Genomic DNA, 23,540 nt, shown 5'->3' on the forward strand with positions numbered 1-23,540 from the left:
TTTTTAAGATTTTACTTATTTATTTGTCAGAGAGAGAGAGAGCACACAAGCAAGCACAAACAGGGGGAGCAGGAGGCAGAGGGAGAAGCATGCTCCCTGCCGAGCAGGGAGCCAGATACAGGACTCAATCCCGGGACATGGGGATCATGACCTGAGCTGAAGGCAGAGGTTTAACCCACTGGGCCACCCAGTCATCCCTGCAATTCTATTTTTAACCCCATTAGTTGCCAGTGTGTCAGTGTCATATTCCATAAAACTGTGTGCGTGTGTGTGTGTGTATAAAATATAAATATATATAATTATAAATTTTAGAATAATATAAGTAGTTTAACATTGTAATATGTTGCCAGACACCATGTGCAACTATTGGAAATACTGTACTAATTTATGAAAAATTTTAGAAACAAATTGAAAAATGAGAGAAAAAAATGAGTGCTTGGATTCTTAGAAAATAATACTTTATTGTGCAAATATTTACCACATTCATACTATTTGAAAAGAAGAATTTGACAATTAATTCAACTTTTCCTTGCCTAAGTGGTTTTTCTACACAAATTTTTCATGCACTCTGAAGCAGGTCACCTATGGCATAGCCCATAATACATCTTAGCTTAGTATTTCACCGGCACCTGGATGGTATTACGGGAATGGATGTTTCAGGTTAGTGGTCAATTTATGCCAATGCCAAGTGAAGGATTCTGAGTACCATAGGTGTCCATGTGGTCTTTTTTATAAACTCTGTGTGTGTGTGTGTGTGTGTGTGTGTGTGTGTGTGTTTATAATGTGTGTCTGGTGACCCCTCTATATACAAGGGTTCTTCTTGTTCCTCTTGCTTAGATCTGATAGCAATATTGCCTGATCTAAAGCAGTGGAAGTGAATGGAAACCTGTTTACAACATACTTCCTATTTTAACTATAAAATTGCCTCATACCAATAATGTCTTTACTAGGAAAGATGCAAATGAGAAAAGCTGGTGGTAGTTTAACACAGCAACTAAAAAATAAGCTTAGGTTAAAAATAGTTTATTTCTTTTTAAGAAAGCATCATCATAGAATACTATTATCATTTTCAGGTCCCCTTCACTTGTCAGAGGGGCGGCGGAAGAGGTGGGAAAGTAGAGATCCTAGCAATGTAGCTGTGGTTGAGGCACAGCTTGTGGGAAGGGGAGAAGAGAAGGTGGAAGATGAACACCATCAATTAAGCCTTGACTTTGTGCAAACACTGACCTGTACTTTACAAATGTTTTTTCACTGGACTATTACCACAAACCTGTAACATGGAAATGAACTCTATTTTATAAAGGAAGCAACTGAGAACCAGAGAATTTAGGAAACCACTCAAGTAACACAAGTACTAACTATCAGAGATGGGATTCAAACTTAGTCTAAACCTAAAGCCCATTTTCTTGCCCACTATGTTTCTACTAGAAGCTGCAAATGTATCAAAAGTAAATATTTGCAAATGCTGACAGTGGATGATAGAAGTGGATGATGGAGAGTTGGGTGGGGATGAAGGGAAAATATTCATAAGCTGGAGAAAAATATCTAGAGAAGAATGTGTAGTAGATGTCTGCCACAGAAGTATGAAAGAAGACATTGTGAGGTGTGGGTTGGGGGGGAAGTTGGAGCATGTGATAGGAATTAGAAATGGGTAGGAGGAGATATGGGCTGATTTTGGACTCTCAAAATTAGATGGATCAATCATACTCCTATAAATCTTGAGCCAAGAACTTTGTTGAGAGAGCAAAGGTTTTATTTTTGTTTTTTTTCCAAATTTTCTCCTAGCGTTCAAAATGACTACTATTCTGTCTTTTCTTTGTGTCAGAAAACATCCTAAGTCCAGCCAAATGTCCGTTTGAAATATCTTTGTTGGTGGTCAGGTAAAACAGAATGTCCAAGAGTTAGTCCATGTGCCAAGATCTTATGAATATAGAAACTGGAGGGAGAAGTGGTAGTTGCAAGTGGACACAGTGGTTTTGGGAAATCAAACTCTTGATTATAATTGTGAATATCCAGTGCCCTATTTGGTCACCCCCAGAAATGGTTTAACTGAACTGCACGAACTATTGAAAAATTTTCCTGGTCTTTAATTCTGATTATTTTATTCCTTAACTTTAAATCAAAATTCGGATATATTTTAAAGTTTGCAATTAATTGTCCATTGGTACCAGAGCAGACAGCAAAACAGCAATAATTTGCCATCTCCTAACAAGGTAATGCACCTACTTGAATCTTGAACTCTGATAACATTTTGTCAGTAGGTTTGTTTCTTTGCTAAACCCTTTCAATCAGAGGGTAGAAAATATTTCCAAATGTTATAATACAGCAATTCTCAAAGCATAAGACCCAAGTCTGCAGCATCAACATCACTTGAGAACTTGTCAGAAAAGCAAATTTTCAGGCCTTACCCTAGACCTATTGAACCAGAAGCAGTGGAGGTTGGGGCTCAGAAGTCTGCATTTTCACAAGCCCTTGAGGTGAACGTGAAGAGAGTGCTGAGAAAGGTGGTGACATCACACACAAGAAGAACCTCCCAAACTGGCTTTGCTTACTTTCTTCAGAATTCTCCCAGAATTCTCCAAGTACACTAAGAGAAGTTTTCTAGGAACTTTACATTTTGAGAACTTTTGATCACTCAGTAGAGGTTAAAGAGGAGGGCAATGCACAGTCTCCACAGTGCCCCATCTACAGAAAATCCCTAATTAAAAAGCATATATGTTTATTCAATATGGTTTTATTTAGTAACATTTTGACTATTTGGCTTGACTCTAATCCAACATAAAAAAAAATAATTGTCACCAAAACCAGAAAAGGACACTAGTAGAACATAAAACTACAGGCTGATAATCTGATGAATACAGACACCAAAATTCCTAATAAAATACTATCAGACCAAATTCGCCAGCGCATTAAAAGGGTCATTCACCACAATCAAGTGGGATTTATTCCTGGAATGCAAGGATGTTTCAACATATGCAAATCAATCAATCTGGTACATCACAATAGAATGAAAGAAAAGAGACATATGGTAACCTCAGTAGACTCAGAAAAAGCATTGAATAAAACTCAGCATTTATTCATGATAAAAACTTAACAAATCAAGCATAGAGAGAACATATCTCAACATAATAAATGTCATATATGACAAGCCCACAGCTAATGTCATACTCAACAGTGAAAAGTTGAAAGGTTTTCCTCTAAGATCAGGAATAAGATAAGGGTGCTGACGCTCACCATTCCTCTTCAACATAGTACAGAAAGTCCTAGCTACAGCAATCAGGAAAGAAAAGACATAAAAGGTGTCAGAATTGGAAAGGAAGAAGTGAAATTATCCTTATTTGCTGATGGCATGATTCTATATATAGAAAATCCTAAATACTCAACCAAAAATGTTAGATCTAATCAATGAATTCAGTAAAGCTGCAAGATACAAAATTAACATACAAAAATCAGTAGCCTTTCAATACATTAACAATGAACTTTCTGAAAAAGAAATAAGCAGATCCCATTTACAATAGCATAGAAAACAGTAAAACACTTAGGAATAAATTTAACTAAGGAGGTGAAGGATCTCGACACTGAAAACTACAAGACATTGATGAAAGAAATGGAAGAAGACAAATAAATGAAAAGGTATCCCATGTTTATGGATTGGAGGAATTAATATTTTTAAAATGTTGGTACTATTGAAAGCCATTGTAGATTCAGTGCAATCCCTATCAAGATTCCAATGTCATTTTTTACAGGAGGAAAGAAAGTAGGGAAAAAAACCTCTTAAAATTTATGTGGAACCACAAAAGACACTGAATAGCCAAAGAAAGCCTGAGAAAGAAGAGCAAATCAGGGAGTATCAAACTTCCTGATTTTGATCAATATTGTAAAGTAATAGCCATGAAAAGAATGTGATACTGGCATAAACACAGACAAGTAGACTAATAGAACAGAACTGAAAGCTCAGGAATAAAACCCAAGCATATATGGTCAACTAATATTTGACAAAGGAGTCAAGAATACTCAATGAGGAAAAGACCGTTTCTTCAATAAATGGTGCTGGGATAATTAGATATTCACATGTAAAAGAAGGAAAACTGGACCATATCTTACATCATTCACAAAAATTAACTTGAAGTAGATCAAAAACTTAAATGTAAGCCCTGAAAACATGAAAATCCTAGAAGAAAATATGGGAACAAAGCTCCTTAACATGACTCTTGGTAATGATTTCTTGCATATGACACCTAAAGCACAAGCAACAAAATAAAAAACAAGTAGGAATACATCAAATTAAAAAGCTTCTCATGGCAAAAGAAACCATCAACAAAGGTAAAAGACAATACAAAATGAGAAAAAATATTTGCAAACCATATATTTGATAAGGGGTTAATATCTAAAACATATGAAGAACTCCTACAACTCAATAGCAAAACACCAAAAATAGGCAAAGGTCCTGAGGACATTTTTCCAAAGAAGATATACAAAAGGTGAACAGGTATATGAAAAGATGCTCAATATCACTAGTCATTATGGAAATGCAAATTAAAACCACAATGAGATATCATCTCGCGTCTATTAGAATGGCCATCATCAAAAACAAAACAAAACAAGAGATTAACAGATACTGACAAGTATGTGGAGAAAAAGGAACCCTGTGCTCTGCTGGTAGGATTGTAAATTGGTACAGCCACTGTGGAAAACAGTATGGAGATTCCTCAAAAAATTAAAAATAGAACTACTGTGTGATTCAGCAATACCACTTCTGGAAATATATCCGAAGGTAAGAAGAACACTAACTCGAAAAGCTGTCTGCACTTCCGTGTTCATAGCAGCAGTATATACAATAGCTAAGACATGGAAGAGCCTAAGTGTTCATTGGTGGGTGGTTAAAGAAGTCATGATATACATATATATACACAACATGGATAGACCTTGAAGACATTATGCTAAGTGAAATAAGTCAGACTGGGAAAGACAAATACTGTATGATCTCACTTATATGTAGAATTTGAAAAAAAGGGGTAAAGCAACTCATAAAAAAGGGATCAGACTTGTGGTTACAGGAGGGATTGGAGGAAGGTGGTCAAAAGGTACAAATTTCCAGTCATAAGATATATAAGTACTAGGGTTATAATGTACAACATGATGACTACAGCTAACACTGCTGTATGATATATAGAAAGTTGTTAAAAGAGTAGATCCTAAGGGTTCCCATCACAAGGAAAATTTTTCTTCTTTATTCTTTTCTTCTTTCTTTTCTTTTTATTGTATCTATAAGAGAGGATGGATGTTAGCTGAACCTATTGTATAATCATTTCACAATATATGTAAATCAAACCATCATGGTGTATGCCTTAAGCTTATACAGTGATGTATGTCAAGTTATTTTTCAATAAAACTGGAAAAAACAACGATCATTTTCCATTTATATGTCTCTTTCCCTAATTAGATGGTGAGCTTCTTGTGGACAGGAACTCTATCTTAATGACCTTTGAACTGCCTTTGTTGGTGACCTGGAACACATATGTGTTTAATGAATTCTAATAGAACGAAGGACAACGGTAGAAAGGGAGATTGGGAAGGAAAGAGAAGAGGAACTAACTTGAATAAGATAAAGGAGTTGTTTAAAACAGGATTTTTAGACAAGTAAATTCAAAAAAGATTTTACTCTAGTGCATGAATTTGATTTTAAAATATTGTGTGGTCCTTGAAATAGCACCATCCCTCAAATTACTCAACTTACAATAAAACTACAGAATATAAATATGCAGTTAAGCAGATGCTGTCAGTGTTTGTAGGTGCCAATTTTTACATATCCTTTTGTAACATTATTCATGCAGTTTTCCTATGTGTTTTCTCCCACAAAACAATCCATTTTTCTTAAATAATAATAATTGCTTGCAGCCCAACTCTAATAAACAGCCCTACAATAATAAGTCAGTATGTGCCCATACAGAGGAAAGAGAAAGGATTACTTCAGAAAACAGATGTCAGCTTCAAGCTTCCAAGGATTTATTATAAACAGAAATGAGTAAAGAACATGAAAAATACTTTGGCAATGCTCTTTGAATACAGAGCTAATGAAAGGCTATATTCACCATCAAATGTATGCTAACAGCCAAATTGCCAGAAAATCTACTGTTTCAGGAGTGGTGTATGCCAAAACACAGACTACAATTATACATAAAAAATGGTTAAACAAAATGTGAAACAGCAGGATTAACTTTCTACTGGGAAATCTGTTTCAGTATAATTGCATTCTGTTGTGACAAATAGGAAATATATGCAAATAATGAATTAGAAATCAATTTTGGATAAATAAATAATGTTAGAGAAAAAAAGAAATTCTAAGAGTAAAATTTGTAAATTAGCCATTATTGTGAACCACTTCTTTCTTTTTAACATTCATTTCAATAAACACTTTAACAATGTAGAGTAATAATATATCTGTAAGCCCATCGTAAGCTAACTCTGAAAATGATCTTATCATTTTTTATTCTAGTCATTTTGCTATATGAACAAAGACTGGGAAGAAGTTTTAACATTTTCATGAGTAAGATTCAATATTTTTAAGAACACAGCCTTTTTAATAAATCTTTTAAATAAAATAAATGTTTTATCTTTTGCAATTTTGTGGATCTTATTTGTGATTTTTGTTTGCTATTATCATTACTGCTATTTTGAGCACCCACCAAGTGATAACATACCATCTAAGTGATGCCACAGAAAGTAACTTTATAACTTTTAATCACATATATTTTAAATCTCAGATAGGCTCTGCAGACAATATACTGTTTAGAAGACCCTATTATAATACTCAGTAGTATAGGATGAAGAGATGCTACATTTATTTTAAGAGAAGGAAAAAAATCTGTATTTCATTTGTTACACTGGTAACTTCACTTTAGGTAATTGCATTCAGCTTTATTATTGCCCAGAGCAATAACTGATTGTTAGTTATTGAAGTCTGAAATGATTTTCTCATTTCCCAGGGGAATCTAGAGATTTACATGGTGCACAGCAGTAACTAGTAGATATAATCTGGTCATAATGTAGCCATATAATGTGTTATTTACTTGTGGAGAACATAGATGTTCAACATTTTAACATTTCCTCAAAAAGGGTGGCATATTTCACTTACGATATATAAACATTGACTGTGCATTGCTCTACCAAAAGCTGACCAAAAAGATATTGTTAGAATTTATTAAGTTATGCATATATGTATACGCAGTAATATATATAGTTTTTTTGTGATTTTCCAAATTTTTTAAATTTCGATGTTTCAAAAACTATATTATCTTTAAATTTTGTTCCAAAATTCCAGCTAAATTATGACATTCAACATATAATCAGAGTAAGATAATACTGAAAAATAAATTTAGTGTATGGTTATTCTGCAAATATGTTTAATTTTTTTAATTGACTATTTTTCTCCATTATAAATTTTTACTTTTATAATTTTACTAACCCCTCACTTAGAAAGTTAAACAAGTATAAGCTTTCTCTACTTCTTTATCATATTAATTTGAGACCAATAGCTTGAACATAGGTCTTACAACCCAAATTAGGAATGTCATACACATAAACCCAGGACAGTCAGGAAACATGCAAATTTTTGCCAAAATCCTCACTTTCATTGCTTGGAAGGCTGTCTTTCTTTAGATAACATGAGGGCATTGGTGTGTTCTTGTTCTTTGCAAAATGCACGTGTAATGCAAATTTATTGCATACGGTGTTGAATAAATAAAAGTCTAACGGCAGCATGGTATAATAGGGGCAAATGTTTTATTAAAGGAGGTTTTTCTTTTCTTTTTTTTTTTCTATCCAACTGATATAAATGTTTTATGAAGGTTTCAGAGTATTCCTCCTGGAAACATTATGGGGCCTGTACTTCTCACAAAGCAGGAGAGATTTTTGCATCTTACTCCCATTAACCCTAATGAGTGTTACCCACAAAACACCTTATGCATCAGAGACAAAAACATCTTTTTCCCAAATAAAAAATAATAAAATAAAATAAAACTTGCCTGAGCATGCATAGAGATTTGTTCTCCTCAGAACTGAATTTAATTTGTGTGATGTACACTAAAAACATACTAATTCTTTTACTAACTCTGAAAGTCCTCTCTGAAAACTAGTGATCTTGAATGCTTCTTAGGAAAGATTTAATAGCAAAGAGCTTCAGTAAGGACTCATATTACTCAGACTATAAAATATAGTATGAAGTATCATTATAAATAATTTAAACTAGAGTACAGCCATCACAATAAGCGAACATAGTACATTTTGCAAAGCAATGTCCCTTATTTAAAATAAATTGTTGCCCACTTGCTAATTCAAAAAAGACAAATTTCTTGCTTTTCTGTGTGTCCTCCAGCATTAATATCACTGAGAGATTTAAATTGGTGAGCACTTTCCTATTATAATTGGAAATTATTCAGTGGGATGTATAGAAAGAGAATATGAGATATGTATTTGGCTCCACTACCAATTAACTTTCTAATCTAGTCTTGAAAAAGCAGATCTAACCATCAACTAAGTGAAGTTTACTTTTAATTTTAATTTTGCTGTGATGTTATGCAGAGAATTTACAAATTACAAAATGTACCTCCCAGATATTTCGCTTACGTATAGAACTCAATCCAGTTTTACGAAACACTTTTGAATTTTCGTATTATTTTTCAGTGGGGATCTCTACCACAATCTGGGAAAGGCAAGACCTAATATACAGGTTAGAGATGACTTCATGGAAGGAGAGATGTCTGAGCTGAGTCCTAAATATTAGAGTTAGCCAGGTGGTGGGCACCAGAGATAAGGATGCGGGAATGAGCTGAGTAGAAGAACGTATTCCTGGAAGAAGTAACAGCAGGTACAAAGGCCCAGAGCTGAGTTCACTATGCAACAGGAGAAATGAAGCACAGCTGGAGCAAAGACATAAGGCTAACAAACGAAGTCCCATCACAGGGGAATGGGTAAAAAAAAATCTGTTATATTTGTATGATGTAATATTATACAGTAATTATAGACAAATTAGCTATACACAAATTAGTACAGGTAGAATTTAATAAAATGCAGTAAAAAAGAAGCTATAGAATAACGTATCATGTGGAACATTTATGTAAAATTTAAAAATGCTGACACTGAATTTTTTCGGTTATATACAACTGTAGTCCAAAAAAAAAAAAAAAGAAAAGAAAAATCACAAAACCATAGACCAGGAGAATATGCACCAATATTAGGAAGCTATTGCTCTGGGGAGAGGGGAAGAGGAATAGGATTTAGGATGTCTGAGAGGTCCCAATAATCAACTCTCTCCTTTACTTACCTCAGGACTAAGTAACAAACAATAAAAAGAAAAAAAAAATTGGCCTCTATTCTGGCCTATAAGAAAAAAGTATTGCAGCTATTTTGATAAGTTTGGAGGAGCGTAATGTAAGAATGTTGCAAATGGACTTCTTAATATTGACAATAGACAGGCAAAGTTGCCCACACTGTCACCCGCAGCTCTGGACTTACACAGTCCATTCTCATAGGGTCAGAGCTTCTGCCTGTAAAATTGTGTTGGACAGCAACAGTGTAATTCTGCTGTCTGAAGAGAAGGAGCTAAATGCCCAGATCCAGTTCCTTCTCCCAGACTCACCAACCAGATAAATGGGCTCTCTTCGGAAGAAAGGCAAGAAGTTAGAGGGGCCAACATCGCTGTGCTAATGACTTACCTCCTTGTAGATGGAAAGAGAAGTGTACAGTAAGCTTTCTCCTCTAAAAGGTTTTATTTTTTTTTAAGATTTATTTATTTATTTATTTGACAGAGATAGAGACAGCCAGTGAGAGAGGGAACACAAGTAGGGGGAGCGGGAGAGGAAGAAGCAGGCTCACAGCCGAGGAGCCTGATGTGGGACTCGATGCCATAACGCCGGGATCACGCCCTGAGCCGAAGGCAGACGCTTAACCGCTGTGCCACCCAGGCGCCCCCTCTAAAAGGTTTTAAAATAAACTTACAAAGAATGCAGGATTCCCATTAAGCAGATATTGAGGTCTCTTTTGCTCGCTGATAAATTCTAAACACCAAGAAGAGTGGCTGGCTCACAGTAGCTGCTCAAAAAAATATCTGTTGAATGAATGAAGATCTTATTTCCTTACAAGAATAATTAGAAGAAAACACCACTAAATGTTAGCACTCATTTATTTTTTATGAAGGATACATGGGTATTATGATACTTCATTTTTCTAGAAGTTTGGAGTATTTCCGTACAAAAAGTTTGAGGTTAGACTGAATCATAGCAGTAAAGGTAGGCTAGGAACAGATCTCAAAGACACCTGAATGTTCTGTAGGTGGATAGGTTCTAAGAACAACTGACAATTTTTTGAAGCCACACTGCTTCTGAACTTCATGAGCCTGAAGTCCATTTCGTGGGGTAAAGATTATTTGAGACATGAATGAGGAGAAAGAAAAATCTGGTGAAGGAACGAATGTTGGCACAAATTACGCTGCTGTCTTTGCACCTTTCCAGCTCTGTTTTTTTCGTGTGTGTTTGTGGAAAATCCCTCATCATGGAAACCATGAGTGGAGAAAGACATTGCCCCTCAGAGCATCTGATTTCAGATAGGCATTGGGACAAACTGCTGTTAAAGTAGCCAGAGTCTAGGTTGTGTGTGACTCAGTTTTGCTGAAGAGTCTCTTCTAATAGCCAATATTCCAGCAGCAGTAGGCCACTGAAAAGAATTCTTTTACCCCAAAGACAAGAAAGGCAGCTTTTTATAGAAAAATGATTTGTATAAAATGTATAGTATTGACAGTTTATTTTACCCTTGCCTTCCAAGTAAGCTTCAGCGTCCTTGAATCAAGGCACACTGGCATTGTATTGAAACAGCTAGGTGTCAGAGAGTCCGACACTACATAGAGACCCCCTCCACACACACACATACACACATACACGCAGTTACAGCTACACTCTTGCTCACTGCTTCTTTCCCCAATTGCTGTGCTTCAAAATAGACCTAGCATGGAGTTTAACCAGAGTCACGTTCCTTTCCACAAGTTGGGTAATACAGAATCCCATGATACTAAGACCTGATGGGACAGAGGCATTGACATGTACAAAAGATGATTTTTTAATTTTTTTCAAAGTTTTTTTGTTTATTTGATAGAGCATGAGAGAGAGAGCGAACACAAGCAGAAGGGCAGAGGCAGAGGGAGAAGTAGGCTCCCTGTGAGCAGGAAGCCCAATGTGGGGCTTGATCCCAGGATCCCGGGATCATGACCTGAGCCAAAGGCAGATGCTTAACTGACTGAGACACTCAGGTGCCCCAAGATGATTTTTTAAAAACACCAGCTAAAATGAGAAGACCGTTAGGTAATGAAAATAGAGGGCAAGTACTTAGGATGGTATAATGTATATATGTGTCTAGAGTAGGAAAACTAAGAAGAGTCTTCATATGGGCAGACCAACCCAATCTTCCTGAGAACCAAGCCTCATAATCAACTTCTCTCTTTCCTGCCTTTCTCTGGGGCTTCTTTTTCTTCTTTCTGAACTCTTGGTTTAAATATCACTTAGGTATTTAAAAGCTACAAGAAAAACTTATTTTCTCAGTGGGATCACACAGGGAAGTAAAATTTTCCTCCAAAGTCAAGACAATCTATTCCTACAAACATTTCTTTTCAGGAGCTGGTATGGCACAGTGATGATGAAAAGAAGAGGTTCTGGACTCCAAGTGCCTGTCATAAAATTCTGGTCCCAACACTCACAAGCTGTGAATTGACCTTGAGAAAATAATTAAACCTATCCATGATTTAGTTTCCTCATCTGCAAATAGGGCTAATTAAGATTTGGCAATTCACTGGGCTGGGATATTAAATAAGTTAACGTATCAAAATAACTTAGAGTATAATAACATAATGAACAGTCAAAAAATGTGGGGGGCTTGGGGGGCTTTTTTGGTTTTGGGGGTTAGTTAATATACAGTGTAATATTTGTAATATTCCTTTCAAGTGTAGAATTCAGTGACTCAACACTTACATACAACACTGAGTGCTCATCAAGTTCCTTAATCCTGATCTCCTATTTAACCCATCCCCTCACCCATCTCCCCTCTGGTAACCATCAGTTTGTTCTCTATAGTTAAGAGTCTGTTTCTTGGTTGTCCTCGCTTTTTTCCCCCATGTTCATTTGTTTTGTTTCTTAAATTCCACATATGAGTGAAATCATATGTTATTTGTCTTTCTCTGACTTACTTTGCTTAGCATAATACTCTCTAGCTCCATCCACATCATTGGAAATGGCAAGATTTCATTCTTTTATATGGCTGAGTAATACTCCATTAGATATATAAATATATATGCCACTCTTCTTTATCCATTCATCAAATGTCCATCCATTCATCAGTCAATAGGCATTTGGGCTCTTACCATAATTTGGCTGTTGTTGATAATGCTGCTATAAACACTGCTGTGCATGTGTCCCTTTGAATTTGTATTTTTGTATCCTCTGGGTAAATACCTAGTAGCCCAATTGCTGGATCATAGGCTAGTTCTATTTTCAACTTTTTGAGTTTTTTGAAGAACATCCATACTGTTTTCTAGAGGCAGTCAATAAATATTAACAACCAGATTATAGACATTTTTAATTATTAATAATAATTTGCCTGACTTTGCACATTTATAGCATTCTAAGTGATAGAGGTGTACAATACCAGAATGCATAGGAAACAGTGAAAACATTGAATAACTAACACTAACTAACACGTTGACTTCAGTGCATAGTTCTTGACCTCCTCTTCGTTACTTCAGTGAGGCAACTAACTGTTTCATTTTGTGTTGGTAAATCTTCATCTGGTAAGTCCCTAGAGCCTTGAGCCCTATTTTTATTTCATCAGTGGAATTTTATAATGCCAGATACTGAATGCTGTTTTCAAAAAATTAGATGCAAAGGTAATATACTTGTTTCTGGTTTCAATTTTGTCTACACGTTGCTCATGTTTCCTGGGAAAATTGGAGCCCTTTGAGAATAATCCATCATTTTACTGCATTTAGTGATCGTATCAGTAATGACAAAGAAGCTGCATCACACACTGGATGTGTTAGAACTAAGTATCAGTAATTTAATAAACGGCCTGTAGAAAGAGCTCCGGGTAGCAGTTTAATCATGGGTGACCCTACCCTACTGACCTCTACCCCCTGACCTGCCATTTTGGCCACACTGATTTCACCAGCCTAGGCACCTAACTCCAGGGCATTCAGAGGCTTCTGAGATGGCATGACATGAGAGTCTAACCTCACAATGACACTAATACCCAAACTAACCAGTCCTCCCTCTGAGATGGGATTGGATCCTAACGCATGTGGGGAGGGAGCTCGTTGGTGGTAGAGGCAGAAGTGAAAGCACCAAAGGACGCCCAGGCAGGTAGGAAGGTGATGCTGAATGAGGAGATGGAGCCAGGCCAGTAAGGAAGCACTGAGGTCCCTCCACAGTTGCCTTGGCTCTCAAAGGCTGCATTCCAGTTGCCACAAGGCCCCACTGTTCAGTGTTTCTTGTTCTTGCTTAGAGCAGCTTTTTCTTCTGGCTTTCCTTGAGGATTGGCTGAGATTCCTGTTTTCCTTATTTTTATAGGATTCCTTATATGAGGTGACCTGAATGAATCTCTGTTCCTTGCAAACAAAAGAACCTATATAAGAACCAAAATCACACCAAAAATCGTTAACTTTGGGACTTAAAATATGCACCACATTAACGTAGTTTATTAGTGTACCTATTTCAATAATGAAAAAATTGCATTTACAGTATTTTAACACTGGGCAATCTTACATTCTATAGTAAGATTTTTTATTTGTTTTCCATACCTAATCTATGGAGGGATCTTTAAGTTTACTTCCATAAACAGTGAATATATGAAGCACTTACATGGATATAACACTTCATTACCATTTCATGCTCATTTCATATATTAATATTATAATTATTATTATAACCTTATTTTAAAACAATATTCTTATTTGAACATTGTTCATATAATAGAAGTTCAAGGATATAGAATTTCTTAAAAATGCATTGAGGAAACATCTATGAGGAAAGTGGCTAGTCTTCTCAGTTATTACGAAATCTATATTTAACCAATTGCATTAGGCAGTCACAATTTGAGTTTTTGTTCATTTCTTATAATGATTCTCTATGTATTATTCCATTTGAATAGATGTGTTTTTGTTTTCATATGAAATGTATGTAAACATTTTATTTTTAAATAGCCCTCCCAAAAAAAGCCCTACAAAGCCTAGGTTGTCCTCCCAAATGCTCCCATAAGCGTTCTGTGACTTCTGTCTATTCAATTAATGTATTTGCCTGCTTGTCAGTATCTGTCATTAACTTCTAAACTTCTAGAGGAGAAAAACTGTATCTCCTGTATCTTATTTCCCCATTATTAGGAATATAGTAGGCATCCAATAAATATTTGTTAAGTTACAGAAGTAAAAAATAAACAAGCATATAAAACTACCTGTTAAAGGACTATAAATGGTACATTTACTTCTATGCTTATGGCAGAAACTAAATGCTTCTATTGAATATCTACTTAAGTCATTATTAGACTTAAGGCCATTATGCTCCAAATAGGATGAAAGCAGATGGGATATTTCACTGCTTTACTTCAGGAAGGGGAAGGAAAGTGATCAAAATTTGTCATCAGAAGTACAAATTAATAAGGCATTGAAACAGCCTTTGAAACCCAACATGGTATGCACTTATTGTGGCTATGATGTAATTTAATTATTGATGATAATTTTGATATGAGAGACCTTTGATACTGAAGTACTGAAAGCATAGCAAAACCTCTGTGCATGCCCTTTCTTTTGTGCGTTGAAATATGGAGCAGTAGGCTCACGCTACTTTATGCTGATGGAGGTGGAAGGGGAGACGGAGGGGGAAGCCTGCCACTGAATTTGAATTATGTAGGGAACATAGCCGTGTTGTACTCTCTTGTCAATATCTCCTTCCAGCTGGTGCTGACATAATTAGGCACATCAAGCACAGAAGAAGACATTTTAAATTCAGAGCACTGTTCCAAGTCCTGTGAGTAGCTGTGGAAGGGGCCTGCGGTAATCAGTAACGCACGGTACGGTGTGCAGATCTAGTAGGTTATCCAGCCACCTCGGGTCTAGTATAAGACGTGAAAAAGTAGAAAAGAGTGGGCTTGTTTAAAGAGTTTGACTTATTCGAGTGTATTTTATTGGAAGATATATATACTTAGAATTGAATCTTTCATCACCAGCATAAAGCAGATAAATGTAAACTCTCTGAAACCGGGAACTTCAACCTCCTTTAATCTCTGCTACAGCCCCAGCCTCTAACATGCTGTGTGTCAACAAGAAAGTGGCCAATAAGCATGTGTCTGACAGAATGAATGTGTAAATGGAGAGCCGCGGTCTTACTCATCCTTATCAGTAAAGTGGGAATATACCGTACATTATGGGACTGTTGTGAGGATTAGAAGTAAGTTACATAAAACATCGAAGCACCTGTAGCAACAACCAATGTTCATTAAAGTGGAAGCCATATATAATTATGATATATAATTGAAATTTTAATGGAGTATATATTATACAGTTTGCCTTTTACAAATATAACTCGGGCTTCTGTCCCTCGCCGTCTTGCCTCCCTCTCACTGCCTCTTCTCTCCCCCAGTCCTTCTTTATTCCTTTCCAGCCCTCTATTTCCTACACATTTGTTTGGCAGAACAGTGTAGTTATCGTTTTTAAATTTGTCTTCAAAACTTATGACTTGAGGATCTCAGATGCCACTCTAAAAGACATATCAAAGTATTTTCCTAAACAAAGACAATTATCTCCCAAGAAAAATTTTGGTGCCAGAGAGATTAATTTTTCACCCGCTTCAGATATGTAATTTCCACTGTCATTCATAGAAAGTTCTGTCACAGTTGAAAAAAGACACCATATGGAACAAGGTCCGTAAATACGTTCCTACAGCATGTGAGGGTATAAATTTAGTTTGTGATCCCAAAGATTACAATAATCTAAATGGTAGTTTTCACACTGCAAGGTGGAATTCTAGGAGGCTCTGGGGAAAGAAAGGTTGAATGCTTGAGCCTCTGGGCCCGTAAATACTAACACAGGTATTTGCTTAATGGATAAGTATTTGTGCGGAAAAAAATACATGCTTAAAGAAAAAAAAAAGTTTGAAAATCACTGGACTGAATAAGCTGGAGAAATAATCAGAAAAATGTTGCCCCATAAAAATTCTATGGCTTAAAACATTAGCAGAATATAAAGCATTGTCTAATGAAAATATACTTTCTTCTATTTATAGTATTTTCTTCAAGATGATTTAATCCAAGGCATCATCTGGGCTGTAGACTGGGCAAGCGTATGTGTTTTTGCAACATGTCATCAATGTGTATCACCCATTCATAACTTGAAACCGAGCAACAGAGTCAAAGCTTGTGACTTGTGACATGGCATAAAATGGTATTCCTCTTTTGTCTAATAGCTGCCAATGCTGGTCTATAACACTCTCAGATTGCCTCTAGTGAAAAAAAGTCTCACCCCAATGAAAATGGGATACAAAAGTTTAAGGTGAATGATAGAGCTTTTTCTTTTACATGTTTAGAAAGAAAACAATAATTATGATTGCCACCTTTCAATAACATTTAGTTCTCTTTCAAACAAAGTGAGTTCCTAATTAGTCTACCATACGTGTTAGAAGAGCTTGCACGGATTGCTGAACACATTTTCTGCTTTTGGGTCCTCTGAGAAGTAGTGGGACGAGGTGGGATTTGATATGCAAGAGATTTACTGGGGGCAACTTGTGTGAAAGATAAAGGGGAGGCAGCAGGAGTAGGCACAGAGAGCCTGCAGCCCACAAGTCTGGTCTGATTCCTGGGAAATGAGAGGGGGAAGGGAGGAGGCTTGGCTACAAAGAGTCTCAGACTACAGCACTGTCCTAAGAAAGCTTGGGCCAGGTCAAGGCAGTCCCCAAGACAAAGTTGCCCTCCAGTGGACTCCTGTGTCCTGTGAACACCTGCACCTCATCCCAACAGCCTGGAGGAAGACTGGCCCCTGACAAGCACTGATTATTGATCACAGGGGCAGGGGTGGGGGTCTGTCACTCAACTCTGCTCCTTCAGCAGGAGATCTGAACAATGCATTTCCATGGTCTTCACATTTTCCAAATAGAGAAACACTTTGTTTTTGAAGAACTCTTTTTTTTTTTTTAAAGATTTTATTTATTTGACAGAGATAGAGACAGCCAGCGAGAGAGGGAACACAAGCAGGGGGAGTGGGAGAGGAAGAAGCAGGCTCACAGCAGAGGAGCCTGACGTGGGGCTCGATCCCATAACGCTGGGATCACGCCCTGAGCCGAAGGCAGACGCTTAACCGCTGTGCCACCCAGGTGCCCCTTGAAGAACTCTTAAAAACTCTAACCCAGCAGACAATACATTCAGCCACGCCTTTTAACTGATTTAAAAACCAAATACCTTTATCTTTGATTTCCCAGCATAATCCCTCACTACAAGAACCTGTCCGTTTTTTTTTTAATGATTTTTTATTATGTTAGTCACCATACAGTACATCCCCGGATTCCGATGTAAAGTTCGATGCTCCATTAGTTGCGTATAACACCCAGTGTACCATGCAATACGTGCCCTCCTTACCACCCATCACCAGTCTATCCCATTCCCCCACCCAAGAACCTGTCCTAAAACAGGGAGTCTTCCAGTGAAGGACTTCTGGCTATATGGAGAATTACGTAGTTCACAGTATCTAGAATTTGCTGCTGTAGGTGTGCGTTTATCCATTTCACAAGCACGAAGGAATGAAGCAAGTGCCTCGTGAATGCCAGGCGAAATAGATGTCATCTCTTTCCAACCTTTAAAATACTATTATGCACAGAACATGCACTTAATTCAGCAAATTATTTTCAGCATCCAGAGCCTAGGAGACACAGCACCTATGAAATCGAAGGTGCTTAACGGTATTTGGTGACTGAACAGGGAACTGGCACCATCCTGTGCCATGAAATTCTGCCACCTTAGGAAAGCATAGCGTACTAGAACATTTTTAGAGAGCTCTCCTCCACTCCAGTACAGTAAACTTAAACATCTCTACCCTAGAATCTTTATCCAAAATCATGTACGTTAAGTAAGTAAAAAGTTAAGAACTAAAAAAGTTATCAATAGTGATTCGGTCATATTACATTTCCAAAAATATTATGCTTTGGGAAGATGTATTTGGTTGCATTTTTATGAATTTTTATATTTGATTTTTTAAGACTGTGTCTTCTATTGTTTAATCTTTGAGGATAATATAAAACCCAGAATACAAACCAAATACTTAATAAAATTTCCTTGAAACCAGAAATGAAAATTTTTTTAAGTAGGGCATGTTAGCCTCACTTAAAAACATCTGATTTTCCTGTTTCCAGCTAACTATATGTCTTTATAAACTCTGTTTCCAATACAATCACATTCTATTAAGTTTAACAAGAAAAATTAATAAAACAAAACCATAACTTTAGAAACAGATGGTACTTTTCCAGTCATGACATATAATACAAAGGCGTTTTATAACAGTAACCCAAGCAGGAAACTACAATGATATTGTGGTTTAAAAAAAGATCTTGTTTCTTTCAGTTCTATAGACATTTAAGAGACTCAGAGAGTGTCTGTTATCACAATGAACAAAAAGTCAGAAGTACTAAAATCGACCTCTACATTTACACACAATTTCCTGAAATCTTATAAATCACTCTGTAGTACCTTTTTTCATATCCCTCTTGAAAGACCACTGAGGAATTAACCATAGGGTTTTAAAAGTTGAAGGCATGTTTCAGCTCGACAGGATTTGTGCAAGCCATCAGATGCTACCCAGGCTTGGGAGACAGACATTTATTATGTATTTGTCGTCTGCCTATTTTAGGTCTTGCTGTACAGCTCTATACTTTTAAATAATAGAAAATCATTACAGGTAATGATTATAGGAGGTCTTGATTTAATTGACCAATTTGGGAATTAAGTCTAAAGGGTTTTTAATTGTTATTTTGTAAGCTTTTAGAGTTTCTAGTTACCCCTGTCAATTCCTAAGAAATAACAAAACACACTTTGTAGTTAAAGTGAGAATATTTCCCTGTTGAAAATTGCCTGTTTTTATTATTGTAAGAATTGGTCCACTGAACTTAGCTCAGCCTCCAAGGTCTCAGCGAGAATGCTATGATTAATGAGGTAGCCATTAATGTCAGTAGATTGAACAACCAAAATCTGATTATATTAAAGTGCTTCCCAAACATTAGGGTCACATTAACAGTTTATTGAAACAAGCTGATAAAATTTAAAATGGTCATCTAATTCCCTTGGGTTCCTAATTGTTGCATGATAAATCACTCTGTAGAGAAATCTATTACAATGTTCCAAATGAGAAAATGTAATTTACTGTACCATTACTAGGGTGTTTGAAGCACTTCAGTTCTTTAACGGGAGGATTTTGCTAGAATGAGAAAAAAAATGTTCAGATTTTTTTAAAGAGTCTGGCCTTGAATAAAACCTCTTAATGATAAATCTTCCAGCTATGAATTGGGTAAGAAAAATGATGCATTTTATGAGCCTGCATTATGTAAAAACAAATTACATTAAAGTTCTTCATGCATTGATTACTGAAAGTTCAGCGTGAGTGAGCCTTTATTGATGTTCATCTACTCTTTAGGAGGAAATCAGTACAGAAATCAACTGTACCCTCTAAACTAGTTGAAATATTTCCTTACTCTGGAAGTCTGGTCAAGTTCCTCCAGAGACGAATGTCTCCGCTTTGAAAGATAATTTTCAGGGATCCAAGAGAACAAGTGAAATCTTTGCCTGTTCAGGCTTCTGATCATATGTCAATCCCTGAATGCAGTATTTCCAGGAATGGCCCCACAGTTTCATATATTGTTAAGCAGTTGAGACCATGTCGTCATTTATTCCTGGAAAAACCACTGGCCAAGAGAGGGGAGGAGGAGTGAGCATTTCTGGGAATGGCCTGAAAAGGTGGTGACCCCCATTGTTTTTATGTAACTGATGACATAGTTAAAGGAAAGGCATATAAGCATGTGCAAATAATGGGAACTTGTTAATCTATGCAGTGTTTATGGCGAGGGAATATTCTAGGCTTTGACACTCTAAATTACTAGAATTATTACTCAAATTCAAAGAAAAAATGTTTCCGAGCAGCTTTCTTTGACACTCTCGTCTCCCCAACTCAGAATGGCTTTTCATCCTTCCCTTCCGCATTCTAAGTTGACTGCGTAAACCTTTAAGAGAACACTCAACCAAATTGTAATAATTTATGTGTGTATATGACCTACTAGCTCTTCAAGAACAGTGATTATATTTTGAAACAACTGTTTAATCCAGGATACTGTCGTGAAGTCGACACACAGTAAATGTTCAAGAAGTGCTTATTGAATGAATAATGAATGAGTTAATGGATGGATGGATGGATGGATGGATGGATGGATAGACAGATCAATCAATCAGTCGATCAATCGATTTTCCAAATGGCAAATTTGCCATTTTATTTTCCCAGTACTCCATAGCTATTTTACATGTTTAATTGTGATCAAGGCGTCTTTGAAAATTCCTTCTATCTTATAGTTTTCATTTTACCAGAAATGATTGTTTTGGTATCCTTTCTCTTTCATTTGCCCACATGTCCTACCAGGAAAGATCTGGTGGGATGAATAACGGTCAGGGTTAGAACATCTAGTATATTTTAGAAACTCAGAAGACAGAGTGTTCAAGAGTAAACTATGTGTCTAGGTGGCTGGGCAGAGGGCATAGAGATAGCCATCAGTTTTTGGAGTGATGGTTACACTTGTAGCTTAGATCAGCCTGTGATGAACCCCTGAGAAAGCAGGGTTATTGGAAATGCTGGTTTAGCCACCTGAAAAATGACGGCAATCAGTTCCCTAATCACCACTTGTATTTTAAATGTCCCCAGGAAAGTTCAGATATAGTTATCATAATTTTTAACTCAATTCATATTTGGAATACTCTTCAAAGAATTTTGCAAGGGCATCTGGATGCCTCTTGGTAATCCTCCTACAGACCTCAGTGTCTTGACTTGAGGAAGGGCTTCCAGGGAAAGATTGTATATAGAGGAGGACCCAACCCTTGCACACAAAGAGAATACAAAGAATCATCTTAGGTAAAAATGGGTAAGTCACATGTATGCATTACATCAAATATCAGAACTTTTTATTTCCTACAGAAAAATTCTTATAAGAATAAGAAATGTATCTGTATTGAGTCTCAAAAGTTAAATGTTTCTGTGGTCCAAGGCTTACAGATTTGATAATTCAACTAGCAGGAGGGTGTACAGAAATGCAAAAATCTCTGTCATTCTTTCTTTACTTCAGAGAAGAATGTCCTTTGATATTGTATGAGTATCTTAAAAATCATATTTTTTTTCAGATGCTAGGACTTGCCACTTACATTTCAGACCTTAAACTGATATAACACTAACCTACTTTAGTTACATTGTGGGCAGATACAGAGAACTGTTACCTGTATGGCTTTCTCCATCATTTCTCACAAGCGTTTACTCAAATTTCTTCTCATCTGAGAGCCATTTTGTAAACCAAAATACCAAAAAAGCATTTCTCCATCACCCTGACCCCTTATCCTTTTTTAAAAATTTGCTCTCAGAATGCCAGACATATTAACATATTATATATTTTTCATGTTATTGTCTTTCTCCCACTTAAATACAAGCACCATGAAAATAGAAAGTTTATTTTTTATTCATAAATAAAACCCCAGTGCCTATAAGAGTGTCTGGCACACCATAGGCGCTCAATAAATATTTGTTGAATAAAAAATAGAGGAAACAGATTATATTAGTAACAAAGTCATCTTCTGTTTTTAGAAGAGCAAGTAATTTATTGAGGTTGGAATACAGAGTGCTTAGGGGAGTGTAGTAATCAGATTTGCATTTTAGAAAGCTCAATTTGACATCACGCGCAGGATAGTTCATGTTTACATCAGTTTTGATGAGCAATAATTTTTGACAAATTTGAATTATATCACTTCTAATAGGATTTCAATAAGCATTGAATTGAAATGGACATTAACTGAGCATCAGGAAGAAAAATGGCAAACGTGTCTTGGGTCATCCACAGTTGAATTTCTTTTTCTTAAGTAATTAGACATTGCCTTGGCTGGGTGGCATTTCAACCTCCCTTGATTCATGAATACCATTTTCTCCTCTTTTTCATTTTCAAAGATCTCAACACTTTGAGGAAAAAGTTTATATTTACTATAGAAGTTAGGGAGATGTTAATATTAAGCATGCTCAAAGAGGCAAGATAAGAACAGGATTCAGTTGCTTCCTAGATCTGTGGTTCTCATTTCAGTTGTAACCCAAAACCACATGTCATGATTCTGAAAGCAGGTAGGAAAATAGTTGGTCAAATTCAGAATATTGCTACCTCTCTGATCCCAGCAACAATTCATGGGTATACCCATCTCAGTGAAAGTCTTCTTCAAATTATCTTAAATAATTAGAATAGATAGATAAAAATAAATACTAAAGAAAAATCTTTATGGATTAAGGTCATATTTTACTTGATATTGAGCACTTTTTTCCACAGGTTTAGTCATAATTTGGGTTCCCTCTCTTGTGAACTGCATATTCATATCTTTTATCTATATTTTTTCTAGTGGTTGTATTTTTCTTATTAATTTGTGGAAGTTCTTTGTATATTCTGGTTACTGATCCTTGGAGGATTATATGGGTTGCAAATATCTTCTCACTTCCTTTTTACTTTTCTAGCGTTTTTTGATGTATCAAAGTTTTTTTCTCCAATGCAGTAGAATTAATCAGGCATTTCCTATGTTTTGTTTTTGTTTTTGTTTTTAAGTCTTATTTCAGAAACCCTTCCCTACTCTAAGGTCACAAAGAATTTTCCTCTGTATTCCCTGACCAAACTACCTAAAATGGCAACCCTATCCTCTCCTCCAGACACTCTTTACACCCCTACTTCCACTAGTTTTACTTTTCTCCAAAAACACTTATAATTTTCTAATCTACTGTATAATTTACTTATCTATGTTTTTATTGTCTGTCTCACCACATTAAATGTGTGCTTCATGAGATTTTGGGATTTTGGTATGGTATTTTTTAATGATGTGTCCCTGAAACCTAGAGGGGTGCTTGTTACAAGTAGATGTTTAATAAAAATTGATAATTTTTTTTAAGATTTTATTTATTTATTCGACAGAGATAGAGACAGCCAGTGAGAGAGGGAACACAGGCAGGGGGAGTGGGAGAGGAAGAAGCAGGCTCACAGCAGAGGAGCCTGATGTGGGGCTCGATCCCATAACCCCGGGATCGCGCCCTGAGCCGAAGGCAGACGCTTAACCGCTGTGCCACCCAGGTGCCCCAATAAATATTGATAATTAATAAATTACTATTTCTTATTTTAAAACTTTACCTTTTACATTCTGAACTTTAAATTTCTTGGAATTATTTCTGTGTGTATGGCACAGAGTTCCTCTTTTATCTGTTT

This window comes from Ailuropoda melanoleuca, chromosome 9 (assembly GCF_002007445.2).
Source record: "Ailuropoda melanoleuca isolate Jingjing chromosome 9, ASM200744v2, whole genome shotgun sequence".
In the NCBI taxonomy this organism is placed as follows: domain Eukaryota; kingdom Metazoa; phylum Chordata; class Mammalia; order Carnivora; family Ursidae; genus Ailuropoda; species Ailuropoda melanoleuca.